This window comes from Giraffa tippelskirchi, chromosome 8 (genome assembly GCF_054371585.1).
Source record: "Giraffa tippelskirchi isolate mGirTip1 chromosome 8, T2T-mGirTip1v1.2.pri, whole genome shotgun sequence".
Taxonomy (NCBI): Eukaryota; Metazoa; Chordata; class Mammalia; order Artiodactyla; family Giraffidae; genus Giraffa; species Giraffa tippelskirchi.
In genome coordinates, this window is record NC_137282.1 from 115,417,799 (window position 1) to 115,433,856 (window position 16,058).

General features: G+C 46.0%; 1 protein-coding gene across 8 annotated transcripts in view; it reads right to left on the reverse strand.

Annotated features, from left to right (window-relative positions):
- KCNIP1 (potassium voltage-gated channel interacting protein 1) overlaps positions 1–16,058 on the reverse strand; it is a 406,169-nt gene that overhangs the window by 92,306 nt on the left and 297,805 nt on the right. The gene's annotated exons all lie outside the window — the stretch shown is intronic.

Here is a 16,058-nt window from a genome sequence, read left to right on the forward strand (position 1 = left end):
GTCCAACTCTTTGCAATCCCATGAATCGCAGCACACCAGCCCTCCCTGTCCATCACCAACTCCTGGAGTTTACCCAAACTCATGTCCATCGAGTTGGTGATGCCATCCAGCCATCTCATCCTCTGTTGTCCCCTTCTCCTCCTGCCCCCAATCCTTCCCAGCATCCAATGAATCAACTCTTCGCATCAGGTGGCCAAAGTATTGGAGTTTCAGCTTCAATATCAGTCCTTCCAATGAACACCCAGGACTGATCTCCTTTAGGACAGACTGATTGGATCTCCTTGCAGTCTAAGGGACTTTCAAGAGTCTTCTCCAACACCACAGTTCAAAAGCATCAATTCTTCTGCACTCAGCTTTCTTCACAGTCCAACTCTCACATCCATACATGACCACTGGAAAAACCATAGCCTTGACTAGACGGACCTTTGTTGGCAATGTAATGCCTCTGCTTTTTAATATGCTGTCTAGGTTAGTCATAACTTTCCTTCCAAGGTGTAAGTGTCTTTTAATTTCATGCCTGCAATCACCATCTGCAGTGATTTTGGAGCCCCCCAAAATAGTCTGACACTGTTTCCACTGTTTCCCCATCTATTTCCCATGAAGTGATGGGACCAGATGCCATGATCTTAGTTTTCTGAATGTTGAGCTTTAAGCCAACTTTTTCACTCTCCTTTCAGCAAATGTACTCAAATGGAGGTAAAGGTATTTTTATGTATGAGAGAGAAAGAGAGAGAGGAAGGGAGAGAGAGAGAGAATAAATATGAGAAAACAGTGAAATGGGAGCTGAGGAGAAATTCAGTCTTGCATATAAAGCAATGCTCCACAGTTAGTTACAGTCTCTCTGTGTCTTGGTTTCCAAGTGAGGTCTCCCGTAGCATGCATCACACTGGGCTGAGTGTGACCTGTATGGTAACATCAACATTCCATCAGACCCATGTAGTCTTCAGACAACCTGGTCCCAATACATGCATCAAATGCACAACTAAAGAGAGATTTCTCCTAACGTTGGGGGGGAAAATGACTTTTGTTGGTTGCATTTTGAGTTGGTATTTTTCATGTATTATATTGTAAGGATGATTTAGGGAATCTCAAGAGTAATTCTGACTATGCCCGGTTATTATCTTTAGTGCTGATTCCAGAGACACTGAAGTCATTATTTTATTATCTTCTTTATGTAGTTAACTTACTAGTCTTTATTTTTATAAGTGGTAATGATACAAACTTGATCCCTGTTTATTCTTGAATTGCTCCAAATTTCAGATTAGCACACTCCAAAATAATGGTTTTATGATACACGTTATAAATAGAGTTCAGAGTCAAATTGTGTGAACATCATCTTACTACATTCCAAAAAGCCATAAAGAGAAATTCGCATCATAAACCAGATAATGTTAATGCAAGTCATGTACCTAATGTGAAACTACTGGCTCCAATAATACTCTGAAAATGAGAATAACATTGCAATTGTCACCAACAAATAGCTAACCTAATTTAACCACAGGTAGACTTGAGCTCTATCCAGATGCTTGATATACAGGTAAATTATACATAATATCTGCATAGGAAAGAGTAATGAGCACACTTAACAGCTGGAATGAGCACTTTGTTTTAAATATGTTTTACCTTCATTAAATGCATTAATATTCATGAGTAAATGATTATATATATGAATTTTCTATGGCAATGACCGAGATTCAGCCAATCTCCCCAGTTTTTAAATGGATGTGTGTATGTGTGCTGTGCTTAGTCACTCAGTCATGTCCGACTCTTTGTGACCCCATGGACTGCAGCCCGCCAGGCTCCTCTGTCCCTGGTGATTCTCCAGGCAAAAACACTGGAGTGGGTTGTCATGCCCTCCTCTAGGGGATCTTCCCCACCTAGAGATCGAACCCAGGTCTCCAGTGTTGCAGGCAGATTCTTTACTGTTTGAGCTACCAGGGAAACCTAAATGGATACCCAGCATCAAAGTACAGCATAATTTTATGGTACAGCATGATTTTATGGTGACTAGAGTAGTATATGGGCTTTCCTGGTGGCTCAGAAAGTAAAGCATCTGCCTGTAATGTGGGAGACCCGGGTTCAGTCCCTGGGTCGGGAAGATCCCCTGGAGAAGGAAATGGCAACCCACTCCAGTACTCTTGCCTGGAAAATTCCATGGACAGAGGAGCCTTGTAAGCTACAGTCCATGGGGTTGCAAAGAGTCGGACACGACTGAGCGACTTCAGTAGTATATACAGTTTTACATATTTGTTATAGATTTGTGGACGTGACTGGAATGTGAGTTTATTCAAGCTTTCAGGTGCAATTCACCCTTCGGGATACCCCCAAGGCACTGAGGCACAGAGCCTGGCTCATGGCAGGTTCTGGGCAACATTTGACAAATGGAAGAACAGGTTCCCCGGGGGAATGGCATGGACACCCCAGAGCAGAAGAGTACAGAGAAAAGCAGGTCCCAGAGGGCAGCCTTCTTGGAGGAATTAGGACAGAGCCAAACCCCAGAGACAGGAAGGGCTTAGGACTGATGGAAAGCTGTGCAAAGAAGATTTCAGAATGAGAGGAGGGAGAGGCAGTGGGAGGCAGTGGTGCGGGAGAGTGAAACGGCCTAAGAAAGTGGTCAGGGTGGCGTGACTGGCAGAAGAGGAATTGCTGGGTGGGGAAGGCCACCTGTGGACTGATCAGAACAGCGCCCTTTACCCTAGGAAGGAGGATTTAAATGTTTTTAGTGAAAACTGTGATGTTCCTCAAAAGGAGCTGGCCCCCTGGCTACCAGCTGCTTGATGTGGAGGAGTTGGGGGGAATCCATCAGTCTTCATGGAATGCTGGAGGGTATCAATTCACTCTCTCTGCGAGGGCAAGCTTTTCAAACAGACCTGGAGCTGTGGAGGGTGGCCATCCTCTGCTACCTTCATCAGAAGATGACCACATGGCTGCAGGTACAGAGAGGCGGGGATGAGAGAGTAAGAGGCAGAGAGAGCTGCCTGGGGCACCGCCTTCCAGGCCCTGGCCCCACTGGGGCTGCCAGCCTCCATCAGTGTCCTCTGAGATGTCCTTGGCTTGAGATGAGTGGTTTATGTTAACTGGCACCAAACTAGAGGTTTGTTTTTGCTTATTTTCTTTTTCAGCCTAGTCACACTGCATGTGGGATCTTAGTTCCCCCACCAGGGATTGAACCCAAGCCCTGGGCATTGGAAGCTCGGAGTCTTAACCACTGGACCACCAGGGAAGTCCCAAGTTAGAGACTTTTATGTGCATCCACAACAGGAGTCTGGGTGGGGCAGAGAAGGTCTCACAAACTGTGACATAAAGCCCCATCTCAAACCCAGAGGGAGTCTCCCAGATCTGTATTTTTTGACGGTGATGAAGAGTGAGGAGGGGGAAGCAAAGAAGGAGACACACTCATGTGTTCTTGCTCTTTGCCAAGGTCACACCTGGCAGCAGACTTCTCCCCCTCCCCACGTGCACATGACAAGACGCAAAATCCTGGGTCCAGAAAGCTCCAGCAGCTGCCATCCCTCCTGACCTGTATCGACAGAAAAGGGATCCAGACCTGGGCTGTCTTTCCTCCCCTTGCTAAACCGTCGTTCTGTCTGCCTCCCAGCACTGCCGGGCTGGAACTCTGCTCGGACGCCCAGCAGTCTCGCTCCCCACTCCTGCCCTCAGGGATGCGAGGGGCACTGTGCCCCCGGACCCAGGCGCAGACATACACTCCTCTCCCCACAGCCCCCTTTCCAGCCCAGCCCCACAACACGTTTTGCTTGTTTGGGTGTGTGTTCTCTCATCCCAGATAAGCAAAATGAAGAATGAAAATCTGAGTACATTAACATCTAGAACCAACCTAAACAGCTGTGAACTTCTGGAAGGCAGGGACTATGCCTTAGGTTTTTTTTAAACTTTTTATTTTATATTGGAATGTAGCTGATTAACAGTGTTGTGACAGCTTCAGGTGCACTGCAGAGGGACTCAGCCACACTTATACGTGTATCCATTCTCCCCCACACGCCCCTCCCATCCAGGCTGCCACGTAACATTGAGCAGAGTTCCCTGTGCTCTGCAGTATGTCCTTGTTGGTTATCCGTTTTAAATAGAGCAGTGTGTACCTGCGGATGGTTTTTGTTTTTTGCGGGTTTTTGGGGGTAGGGTAGTTGGAGAAAGGAATGGCTACCCACTCTAGTATTCTTGCCTGGAAAATCCCAACGACAGAGGAGCCTGGCGGGCTACACGTCAGACACGACTGAGCAGCTAACACCACTACAGCTCGTGTAGGGAGGGATGATTTAGGGTGGTGTCAGGAAAAGTACTCAGGCTTTGCTTAATCGACCCCAGCTTCTCCATCTGTAAAATGGGAAAGCAGCAACCACCTTTCCACAGGGACGTTTTAATGATAAAAAGAGAGAAGATACATGTAAAAGCACTGGTACATGCCTGCCGTGTCACAGGCATAAAAATAAATGTCAGGCCCTCTCTGCCCCAGCGGCTATCTTCATTATAACTCAGTTGGTAAAGAACCTGCCTGCAATGCAGGACACCCCGATTCGATTCCTGGGTCAGGAAGATCCACTGCAGAAGGCCAGTATTCTGGCCTGGAGAATTCCATGGACTATACAGTCCATGGAGTCACAAAGAGCAGGGCATGACTGAGTGACTTTTACTTTCACTCTGCCCCAGCACATCCCCTTGAGTCTGACAGCTAACATCACTGAGACAAGCAAATGTGGACCCCTGCCGGCTTCTCCAACCCAGCCCCCTGGTTCCATCCTGAGCGGGCAATGCTCCCTTTCCTCTGCACCTGGCCACTTCAGTGGCTCCAGGTCCTCTCCTCCTGACCCCTGGGATGACCGTCCCCCAACACACCACCAGGGACAGCAGCTCTATCTTTTGCTTCGCCTCCTGCCCTCTCTCCTCCTCCCGCACAGCCAGCCCGCTTCCCCATCACTCACCCTGACAGCCACAAACGCCTATTTATTTGCCAGCTAACTTCCTGGTGGTTCAATATCCCCTTGAATTACTGTACAATCTCTTTCAAGTTATATTTGATTATTTTTCACATTTAAGAACATGAACACAGTTACCCAACAATGGCACGTGCCATTACAGTCAGAAATAAAATAGTATTGCAATACTATCTATGCATCTTAGACAAGGACTCAGTCCCTGGAAATTATGTCTCTAGCAAGGAGCGAAATCTGCCATGATAGGTACCATATAAATGCATATGAGACAATAAATAGTTACAAAGGGAGAGGATGCTGAATAATTAATCTACCCGCCTCTCCAGGAACGCTCTTTATAAATCTGTCCCAGGCGTTCATTTGTTTTTTTTTAAACAGAAGCAAATATTTAAAAGTAAAAAATAAATTATGTTCAGGAAGGAGAGATATAAAAAGAAAAAATCAGTGGGAGGGAAATAGAAGATTATGGATGGTGAGAGTTCCAAGATTCCTGTAACACCAGCTGGATGGCACTTGTTAAGGAGATGGATGGGGATATTCTGAGGGAGACAGGATTGGTCTAACATCGGATCTAAGCACTAGGTATTCATGCTGGCTTAATGCTATGGACTTTGTTTGTTGCTGTTGTTGTCCAGTCACTAAGTCATGTCAGACTCTCTGTGACCCTATGGACTGCAGCACGTCAGTTTCCCTGTCCTTCACGAACTCCCAGAGTGTGCTCAAATTCGTGTCCATTGAGTTGGTGATGCCATCTAACCATCTCATCCTCTGTCACTCTCCTTCTCCTGCTGCCTTCAATCTTTCCCAGCATCAGGGTCTTTCCCAGTGAGTCAGTTCTTCTATCAGGTGGCCAAAGTATCGGAGCTTCCGCTTCAGCATCAGTCCTTCCAAAGAACATTCAGGGTTGATTTCCTTTACGATTGAATTGTTTGATCTCCTTACAGTCCAAAGGACTCTCAAGAGTCTTCTCTAGAACCACAATTCGAAAGCATCAGTTCTTCAGCACTCAGCCTTCTTTATGGTCCAACTCTCACATCCATGCACTGACAATGGAAAAACCATGGCTTTGACTAGACGGACCTTTGTCAGCAAAATGATGTCTCTGCTTTTGAATATGCTGTCTAGGTTTGTCATAGCTTTCCTTCTAAGGAGCAAGTGTCTTAATTTCATGACTGCAGTCACCGTCTGCAGAGATTTTGGAGCCCAAGAAAATAAAATCTGTTACTGCTTCCACTTCTTCCCCTTCTATTTGTCATAAAGTGATTTGGACAGAGGCCATGATTTTCATTTTTTGAATGTTGAATTTTAAACCAGCTTTTTCACTCTTCTTCTTAACCCTCATCAGGAAGCTTTTTAGTTCCTCTTCACCTCTACCATTAGAGTGGTATCATCTGCGTATCTGAGATTGTTGATGTTTGTCTTAGCAATCTCGATTCCAGCTTGTGATTCATCCAGCCCAGCATTTTGCATTATGTATTCTGCATACAAATAAAATAACCAGGGTGACACAAAACAGCCTTGTCTACTCTCTTCCCAATTTTCAACCTGTCCGTTGTTCCATGTCTGGTTCTAACTATTGCTTCTTGACCCGAATACAGGTTTCTCAGGAGACAAGTAAGGTGGTCTGGTATTCCCATCTCTTTAAGAATTTTCCAGAGTTTGTTGTGATCCACACAGTCAAAGGCTTTAGCATAGTCAATAAAGCAGATGTTTTTCTGGAATTCCTTTGCTTTTTCCATGAGTCAATGAATGTTGGCAATTCGATCTCTGGTTCCTCTGCCTTTTCTAAACCCAGCTTGTACATCTGAAAGTTCTTGGGTCACATACTGCTGAAGCCTATCTTGAAGGATTTTGAATATAAACTTACTAGCATGTGAAATGAGTGCAATTATACAGTAGTTTGAATGTTCTTTGACCTGCACCCAGGTCTGTGAGTAGCTGGAGAAGGAAAAACTGACAGGGACACATTTAGAAAAACTCTAAAAATCTCCTCCCTTCCCTTGACACTACTGGATTTCTAAGAATCTCAGGGTAAGTACAAGATTTTATGTGATCTAATCCAAATTTGACTTTGAATTGCATCCTTCCCACCTTTTCCTAGTTATACCCTCCAAACCTTTATGGTTTGGAGCCAAAAAGACACCAAACCCTTCTGCCTTTCAGATATATTTGCTCACTGGCTTCAGTTATGTCCAACTCTTTGAGACCTCATGGACTGTAGCCCACCAGGCTCCTCTGTCTATGGAATTTTCCAGGCAAGAATACTGGAGTGGGTTGCCATTTCCTCCTCCAGGGAATCTTCCAGAGAGATTGAACCAATGTCTCTTGGGTCTTCTGCATTGGCATGTGGATTCTTTACCACTGTGCCATTTGGGAAAGCCCAATTCTCACTCACCCTTCTCCTGGTTACTGGGTCTAAAATCTCCCAGATCTGAAATTCCTTTGGATTCAGAAGGTCCCTTTTAAAATATGCTCCTGTGCCTGTCAATCATAACTTAGTGGGAAATATGGTGGGCTATAGTCAAACGGAGTCTCGAGTGGACACGACTAAGCATATGTCTTTTTTAAACTTTTTATGCTGGAGTATAATTGATTAACAGTATTGTGTTAGTTTCAGGTATACAGTAAAGTGAGTCAGTTCTATGTATACATGTATCTATTCTTTTTCAAATTATTTCCCCAACTAGTTTGATGCATAATATTGAGTAGCGTTCCCTGTGCTATATAGTAGGTCCTTGTTAGATATCCATTTGTAAATATAGTAATGTGTACATGTCAATCCCAAATTCTTTAACTATCCCTCCCCCTTCCCCTTCCCCTCTGTTAACTATAATTTTGCTGTTCTCTAAATCTGTCTCACTGTGTTTTCATATGCATTTTTCTGATTACTAATGAGGTTAAGCAACTTTGCATAGAATTGTGAGCCTTAAAATTCTTCTGTGAAATTACTTTTTTTATCTTCTGCCCATTTTTTTATCTTAGAGTGTTTGCTTTCTTCAACTTAATGCTGGATACTTAGTCTTCTATTGATTATATTAATATGGCTACAAATAACTTCTCCCACTCCATGGCTCATATTTTAATGCTCTTTAAAGGGACTTTTGCTTCCCTGGTGGCCTACATGGTAAAGAATCTGCCTGCCATTCGGGAGACCCAGGTTCAATCCCTGGGTCAGGAAGATCCCCTGGAGAAGGGAATGACAACCCACTTCAGTATTCTTGCCTGGAGAACTCCATAGATAGAGGAGCCTGGCGGGCTACCGGCTACAGTCCACGGCATTGTAAAGAGTAGGACATGACTGAGTGACCAATACTTTCACTTTCAAAGTGTCTTCTGATGGGCAAAGTTCTTAATTTGAATGAAATCAAACTTATTCATCTTTTCCTTATGACCTATACTTTTTGTACCTTGTTAAAGAAATTCTTTCCTAACCTGAGGCCATACATATATTCTCCTATATTGTCTTCTGAAAGTTTTATCAGTTTTCTTTTTCACATTTATATTTTTAATTCACCTGGTACTAATTTTTTTTTTTTTGCCATGATGTGTAGCATGTGGGATCTTAGTTCCCTGACCCAGGATTGAATCTGTGCCCCCTGAAGTGGAAGCTCAGAATCCTAACCACCCAACCACCAGGCAAGTCCCATACCCAGTACTGATTTTTTTCCCAAACATTAAGCTTTTTATTTTGTATAGCCGATTAATAATGTGATAATTTCAAGTGAACAGCGAAGGGACTCAGCCATACATATACATATATCCATTCTCCCCCAAACCCCTCTCCCATCCTGGTACTGATTTTTATACAGGATATGAAGTAGGCTTCCCTGGTGGCTCGGCAGTAAAGAATCTGGCTGTAAAGCAGGAGACCTGGGTTCGATCCCTGGGTTGGAAGACCCCTTGGAGGAAGGCATGGCAACCAACTCTAGTACCCTTGCCTGGAGAATCCCATAGACTGAGGAGCCTGGCAGGCTATGGGCCATAAGGTCACAAAGAGTTGGACATGACTGAAATGACTGAGCACATGAAGTAGGAATTCAGTTTAATTTTTTTCCACAATAGACTACCAATTGTCCCAGCACGGCTATTTACAAGTCTATTGTTTGCTCCACAGATTTGCACGCCACATAATCAGCTCTCTGTATCTGTGGGAGTGATCTTCTGAACAATTGTTTTCCATTGGTCTGTTTGTTTACCTCTGTACAACTATACTCTCCTCCTCGCCATTCTTGCTTTATCCTGTCTTACTGGTTGGTTGAATCAGTCCTCTCATTATGTTCTTTCAAAAGTATTGCTGTCATTCTTGATTATTTGAATTTCCATAAACATTTTGGGAGTAGTTCTTAATGTTCCCCAAATGTTAGAATTTTGATCAGATCTTCATCAAAATCATAGGCCACTTTGGGGTGAACTGACATCTTTACTGTGGTAAGTTTTCCAATCCAAAGTCACAGCTCATTCTCCCCATCTCTGTCTGTGTGTCTGTTAGTCACTCAGCTGTGTCCGACTCTGTGACCCCACACACTGTAGCCCGCCAGGCTTCTCTGTCCATGGAATTCCCCAGGCAAGGATTGCATTCCCTTCTCCAGAGGATCTCCCCGATCCAGGGAGCGAACCCTGGTCTCCTGCATCGCAGGCAGATTCTTAACCGTTTGAGCTACAGGGAAGAGCCCCCCATCTATGTAGATCTTCCTTAATGCCATCAATAAAATTTTATTAATTTCCCCCGCAAATGTCTTGTACAACTTTTGTGAGATTATTACTAGATGTTTTAGATATTTAATATTATTTTAAGTGATATTTTTTAAAGGGCCAGTTTCTATCTTTTTGCTCTGGGTGTTTGTTTTTCATTGATTTTTGTCCAAAAACCTCATTGAATACAAGAATTTTAATAATATATCTTAGATTATTTGAATCTATGCAAATGTATCACCCACAAATAAGTTTTTTTTCTGATTCTTACACATTTTATTGATTTCTTTTGCCTTCCTGTGCTAGCTAGCGTTTCCAAATCCATTTTTTTAAAAAGTGATGTTAATGCCCTTAAAGCGTACATTTTCAATGATTCTTTCTTAGATATAGTGTTTGCTGCATGCGTTTTGCAAATACCCTTTACCAGGGTAAGAAAGAGAGTTCTTTCTAATCCTGGTTTGCTATGTTTAAAAAGATAATGGACAGGGCTTCCCTGGTGACTCAGTGGTAAAGAATCCACCTGTCATTGCAGGCGACACAGGTTTGACCCCTGATCTGAGAAGATCCCACATGCTGCAGAGCAACTAAGTCTGCCTGCCACAGCTGCTGAGCCTGCGCTCTAGAGCCCGCGCTCTGCAACAAGAGAAGCCACCGCAATGCAAATCCCGAGAACCACAGGTAGAGAAAGCCCCTGCTGCAAGAAGACCCAGTGTAGCCATAAATAAATAAATAAACCCCATTAATTCTTTAAAAAAGATAATAGATGGGAGATTTTATTAAATGCTTTTGCCTCATCGCCATGTGTTGATGAGCACATGATTTTTATCCTTTAATCTATTCATGTACATTGTTCTAAGTGACTTTAAACCAATCCTGCGTTCCTGAGTAACCTCAGCCTCCTTATGCTGTTGGAATCAGTTTGCTAGTATTCTGTTGAGGATTTACAAAAAATTATTATTAATATATCTACGTGAGCAATATTAACTTTTAATTTCCCTTTCTCTGGCAGGATTTGATGTCAAGCTTATGTGTGCTTGATAATGAGTTGGAAAGTATTCCTTCTTAAAATACTCCTTGAATATTCATTACAATCAACTGGTAAAAGTGTCTGGGTCTGAAGTCTGTGTTGAGAAAAGGTGTCTATTAACTGATAATTTCTCTGAGGCTGTAAGTTTTCAATGTCATTTTGAGTCAGTTTTGGTAAGTCTATATTTTTATAACATTTTTTCTGTGTTCTGCAGGTTTTCTAATTACTGCAAGAAGGTTGTTCAGAATGTCCTCTTAAATCCCTAAAGGTCTTATGCTTCCTTTTTTTTCCCTAAAATTTGTTTATGTTCTCTGGGGTTTTTTTTGCGGGGGCGGGGATCAACCTTACAATAACTTTATCTAGCATTTTACTTACGTTTACATTTGGTAGCTCAGTCGGTAAAGCATCCGCCTGCAATGCAGGAGACCCCCAGTTTGATTCCTAAGTCGGGAAGATCGCCTGGAGAAGGGATAGGCTACCCACTGCAGTATGCTTGGGCTTCCCTTGTGGCTCAGATGGAAAAGAATCTGCGTGCAATGTGGGAGATCTGGGTTTGATCCCTGGGTTGGGAAGATCCCCTGGAGAAGGGAAAGGCTACCCGCTCCAGTTTTTTTGGCCTGGAGAATTCCACGGACTGTACAGTCCATGGGGTCACAAAGAGTCGGACACGACTGAGCGACTTTCACTTATTTATTTTCAAAAGTTAATTTCTGCTGTTACCTTTATTAGTTCCTTTTTTTCTACTTTCTTGCTATTTATTCTTTTTTTTTCCTTGTAATATGTTGTCTACTTTGTTCATTAATTTTCAACCTCCCTCCTCTTCTTTTATAACTATTTACATCTTCAAGGCCAAGCTGCACAGGGTTGTGGGTTCCCCTGAAGCCTGAGGGTCGCCCTGCCTCAGCTGTGGGCCCCTGCTTCACCACGATCATTGCAGCAGGGTCCTTTGCTGAATTGGTTGTGACCTGGAGGAAAGGGCAGGCCGGGACCTAAAAGAGCCAAAGGACCCTGGGCTGCCAGCCAGCGCCCTCTGCTGGTGCCCCCAAGCCTCCCCCAAACCCTTCAGCTTCTGGCAGCTGTGAACCGCCGCCGTGGTCTTGAAGTCTTCTCTCCCTCCCTTGTCCCTGGGCACTCACTCTGTGACCTGCCTGGCTGCTGGGGATGCGGGCAGAAATCAGCAGTGGTCTGGGTTGAGAGACAGGCGCTCGTGCTCCTGCCGTGGCTCAGCTCAGCCCCTTCTCCCCTCAGCCCTGAACAGATGCAAGTCTTGATGTGGCCTCTGGACTCCTCCACTCTGGTGCGCTCTCCCAGAGAAGCCAGACAGATGCTCACAGATGTCAGGCATTCAATCTCTGCTCAAAAGCCTACTGTGGCTTTTCCATTATGGTTTATCCCATGAGACTGGATTTGGTTCCCCGTGTTACACAGTAAGACCTTGTTGTTTATCTACTTTAAGTGTAATTGTTTGCATCTACTTACCCCAAACTCCCTCCCCTCTTCTCCTTCCCCTCGGCAACCACAGGTCTCTTCTCTATGTCTGTGAATATATGTCTGTAACTGAGTCACTTTGCTGACCCCCGACCAGGGATCGAACCTACCTCCCTTGCCCCTGCCCCGCTGCAGTGGCAGAAACAAATGTTAACCACTGAACCACCAGGGAAGTCCCTGCCTCCCTCTTAAAGGGCCCTGTGATTACATTTAGGGCCCACCTGGATAATCCAGGAAAATCTCCCCATCTCCAGGTCCCAAACTTAATGACATCGGCAAAGTCCCTTTTGTCACATCAGGTAGTATCTACAGCTCCCGTTTGGAAAGCGTGACTCAGACTCCCATACCTGGATTCATCACTTCTTCACTGGCTGATCCTGAGTAACTCACTTGGTCTCTCAGAACCTCCATTTCCTCCAATAAAATGGAGATAGTAATCAATCCCAGTTACAAGAAGGTTGTGGGTTTAAAGATGAAGTGGGATGGTGCGAGCTATGGTTGAATACTGGTTTTAATCACTGCATCTGAACTCGCTTCTCCCAGATCCACGCTCAGCCCTCAGCTCTCCCGGGCTTGAAGCAAACACAGTAGATGAAGTTAAAAGAAAAATGAGGGGCTGGGACTTGAAGGAAATTTCCTATGAAACTCCCGCACATCTGTCCTCTATGCCTGGCTGTGGGTCTCAGCCATCACTCTGATGAAGATACTGGGAGAGCAGTACTGCAGGCCGATGGAGGCCCCCTGGGGCCCCAGGTTTATTCAGTGAGCTGGGACCCTTTGATGACAGTGCCCCTTGGGAGACAGGCCAGTGGAGGGGGTTGGTATTCCATCTGCTCCCGTGGACTTTGGAGGCCTATGACACTAGCAACGATGAGTCACGTGCCTAGACTGTGCACATAGTCGGTGCTCAGTACATGTGGCCCCTCCCCTTTTTCCTCTTACCCATCTGCTTCTTGAGAGCAGCCCCTGGGCTCTTGACGTCCTTCCCTTCTTAGGTCTAGAAAGAAGCCGTGAGGAGGGGCGGAGGCATCAGCCGGGGTCCTCTGTAGCTCTGCTGGCCTGTGATCTGGGCAACGGCTTCCTGCCCTGTCCTCACACACCTGACCAAGAGGGCCTGGAGACACCTCCAGGGGGGCTGTGAGGACCGACGGGGACAGGGCTGCTCACACCGGCCGGGAGGAGAGGAGGGCTGGGAGCTGACCCCGCGGCACGCTCAGGGGACCTGAGTCACCTCCTGCAGGGGCATCCTCGCTTGACAAGAGGAAGATACACATTTACCCCAACTTCATGGACAGACTTCCCTGATGGCTCAGTCAGTAAAGAATCCACCTGCAATGTGGGAGACCTGGGTTTGATCCCTGGGTTGGGAAGATCCCCTGGAGAAGGGAATGGCAACCCACTCCAGCATTCTGGCCTGGAGAATCCCATGGACAGAGGAGCCTGGCGGGCTACAGTCCATGGGGTCGCAAAGAGGTGGACACGACAGAGTGACCTTCACTTTCAGGAACAGGCGGGATTTGGGCTGGCTGAAGGGAGCAGGGGTGGGGGGAGAGGCGTGGTGGGCGTGGGGGCAGTGGGTGCACTGGGCTGGGGCTGGTCCTGAAGGAGGCGGTGCCTGCGGGTGCTGGCCTTTGCTGCCTGCTGTGCTGGTCACTTCCTCGAGGGCTTTTCACCTTAGTCTTGACAGTCACCACGTCAACCAATCGCCTTACATTCTTTTCTTTTTTATTTTTTTATTAAATTAGTTTATTTATCTATTTTTTTAACTTTACATTATTGTATTGGTTTTGCCATACATTGACATGAATCCGCCATGGGTATACATGTGTTCCCCTTCCAGAACCCCCCTCCTACCTCCCTCCCCATCCCATCCCTCCGGGTCATCCTGGTGCACCAGCCCCGAGCATCCTGTATCATGCATCGAACCTGGACTGGCGATTTGTTTCACATATGATAATTTACATGCTTCAATGCCGTTCTCCCATATCATCCCACCCTCGCCCTCTCCCATAGAGTCCATAATACTGTTCTATACATCTGTGTCTCTTTTGCTGTCTCGCATATAGGGTTATCTTTACCGATTAACTAAATTCCATATATATGTGTTAGTATACTCTATTGGTGTTTTTCTTTCTGGCTTACTTCACTCTGTATAATAGGCTCCAGTTTCATCCACCTCATTAGAACTGATTCGAATGTATTATTTTTAATGGCTGAGTAATATTCCATTGTGTACATGTACCACAGCTTCCTTATCCATTCGTCTGCTGATGGCCCTAACCCTAATCTTACATTATTTTCAGAGAGACTTTAAAAGTGCTTAAAAATGAGCTTGAGACATCCCTGGTGGTCCAGTTAAGAATCTGCCTTCCAGGGATATGGATTCGATCCCTGGTCAGGAAAGTAACTTCCCCTGCTTCAGGGCAACTACTGAGGCCGTGCGCCACAGGAAGACGCAGTGCAGCTCCCCACTCCAAAAATGAAGCGTATTTAAACACTCAGGGCTTTCGCGGGCCTCAGACTAGGAAAAGTACGTGAGGACAACAAAAGCTATAAGGTGCTGGCCCCTGCTATGAGACACAGGATGTTTCAGTTACCCCAGCCCCATCTGCTACCAACCCTGAAGGCTTTTGAGCTCTTTTCCCAAAGGCCTCCTTTATGCCGGAAAAGACTGGGTAGGATGGAGTTTATGAACAGAAACATTGCATAAATTTGATTTTGAGAGGACAAACCCAACTGAAAGGCTGAAAACATCACCAAGAGGATGGTGTTGCTCTTGAGCCTTGGCTGAGACCCAGGTGAGCAGGCCCCTCCAACACACCAGCAGATGTGAGGATTCAGAGTCTGGGGCAGAGCACTGAGGGTGTGGGGTATACCCTGGGGAGACACCCACTGCTGGCCAGGGAAGGTCGTGACTGAGGTTCAGGCTGTGTATGGGCGGCCGAACACCTGCCTGGTCTTAGGGGCATTTTATTTACTTCTCAGAGAGAGGAACCTGGTCCAAATCCTGGGTTTCCCACCTCAGAATGACTTTCTTCAAGTGGAAGTTTGAAGATATCTGTTTCTCCCTTTGGGCTTTCCAGGTGGAGCTTGTGGCAAAGAACCCGACTACCAGTGCAGGGGATATAAGAGACATGGGTTTGATCCCTGCGTCGGGAAGATCCCCTAGATGAGGAGGGCATGGCAGCCCACTGCAGTATTCTTGTCTGGAGAATCCCATGGACAGAGGAGCCTGGTGGGCTACGGTCCACAGGGCTGCCAAAAGTCAGACACAACTGAAGAGACTGAGCGTGGACGCACGCACATCTTTCCCTTCATCTTGTCTTCCCAGTGGACACAGAGCCCAGGACACACCTGCTCCAAAGCACCCTGGGAGAAGCCATCCTCCAGCCTTGGGGGGGCACCTCTTTCTAAAGCATCCTGAGAACAGTGATTCGCACAACCCCGGCATGTCCTGTTTCCTTAAAATCCAGAGAAAATGAATTCCTCTGACACTTGGAAGAAACTGTCCCCAACTCCCTTTTAGGCAAGAGATAGCCCTGTCCACACGACCTGTCCACAACAGGATCCCGAGGCCTGGAACCACAGAGAAGGTACAGGGGGTCGGAGAGGAGGGTGCTCACTGCCGAGTCCTGAGGCTGCACACACAGGTGCCTCTGGACTCTTTGATGTTTTAGGGCCACAAATCAAATGTCACTAGAAACCTGGCCTTTCCTCCACATCACAGTCCCCCCTCCTACACGCGCAGTAACTGGAGTCTAAAAACTGTTCCCGTTGGCTGCAACTTTGACAGGAGGCGATGAGCAGGAGACAGTGATAAGAAGAGACGCAGACCAGGGATGGGAGACATGGCTAGTGGGATGCCCGGGAGTGTGCAAACGGCCGAGGCTGCATGCCACTGA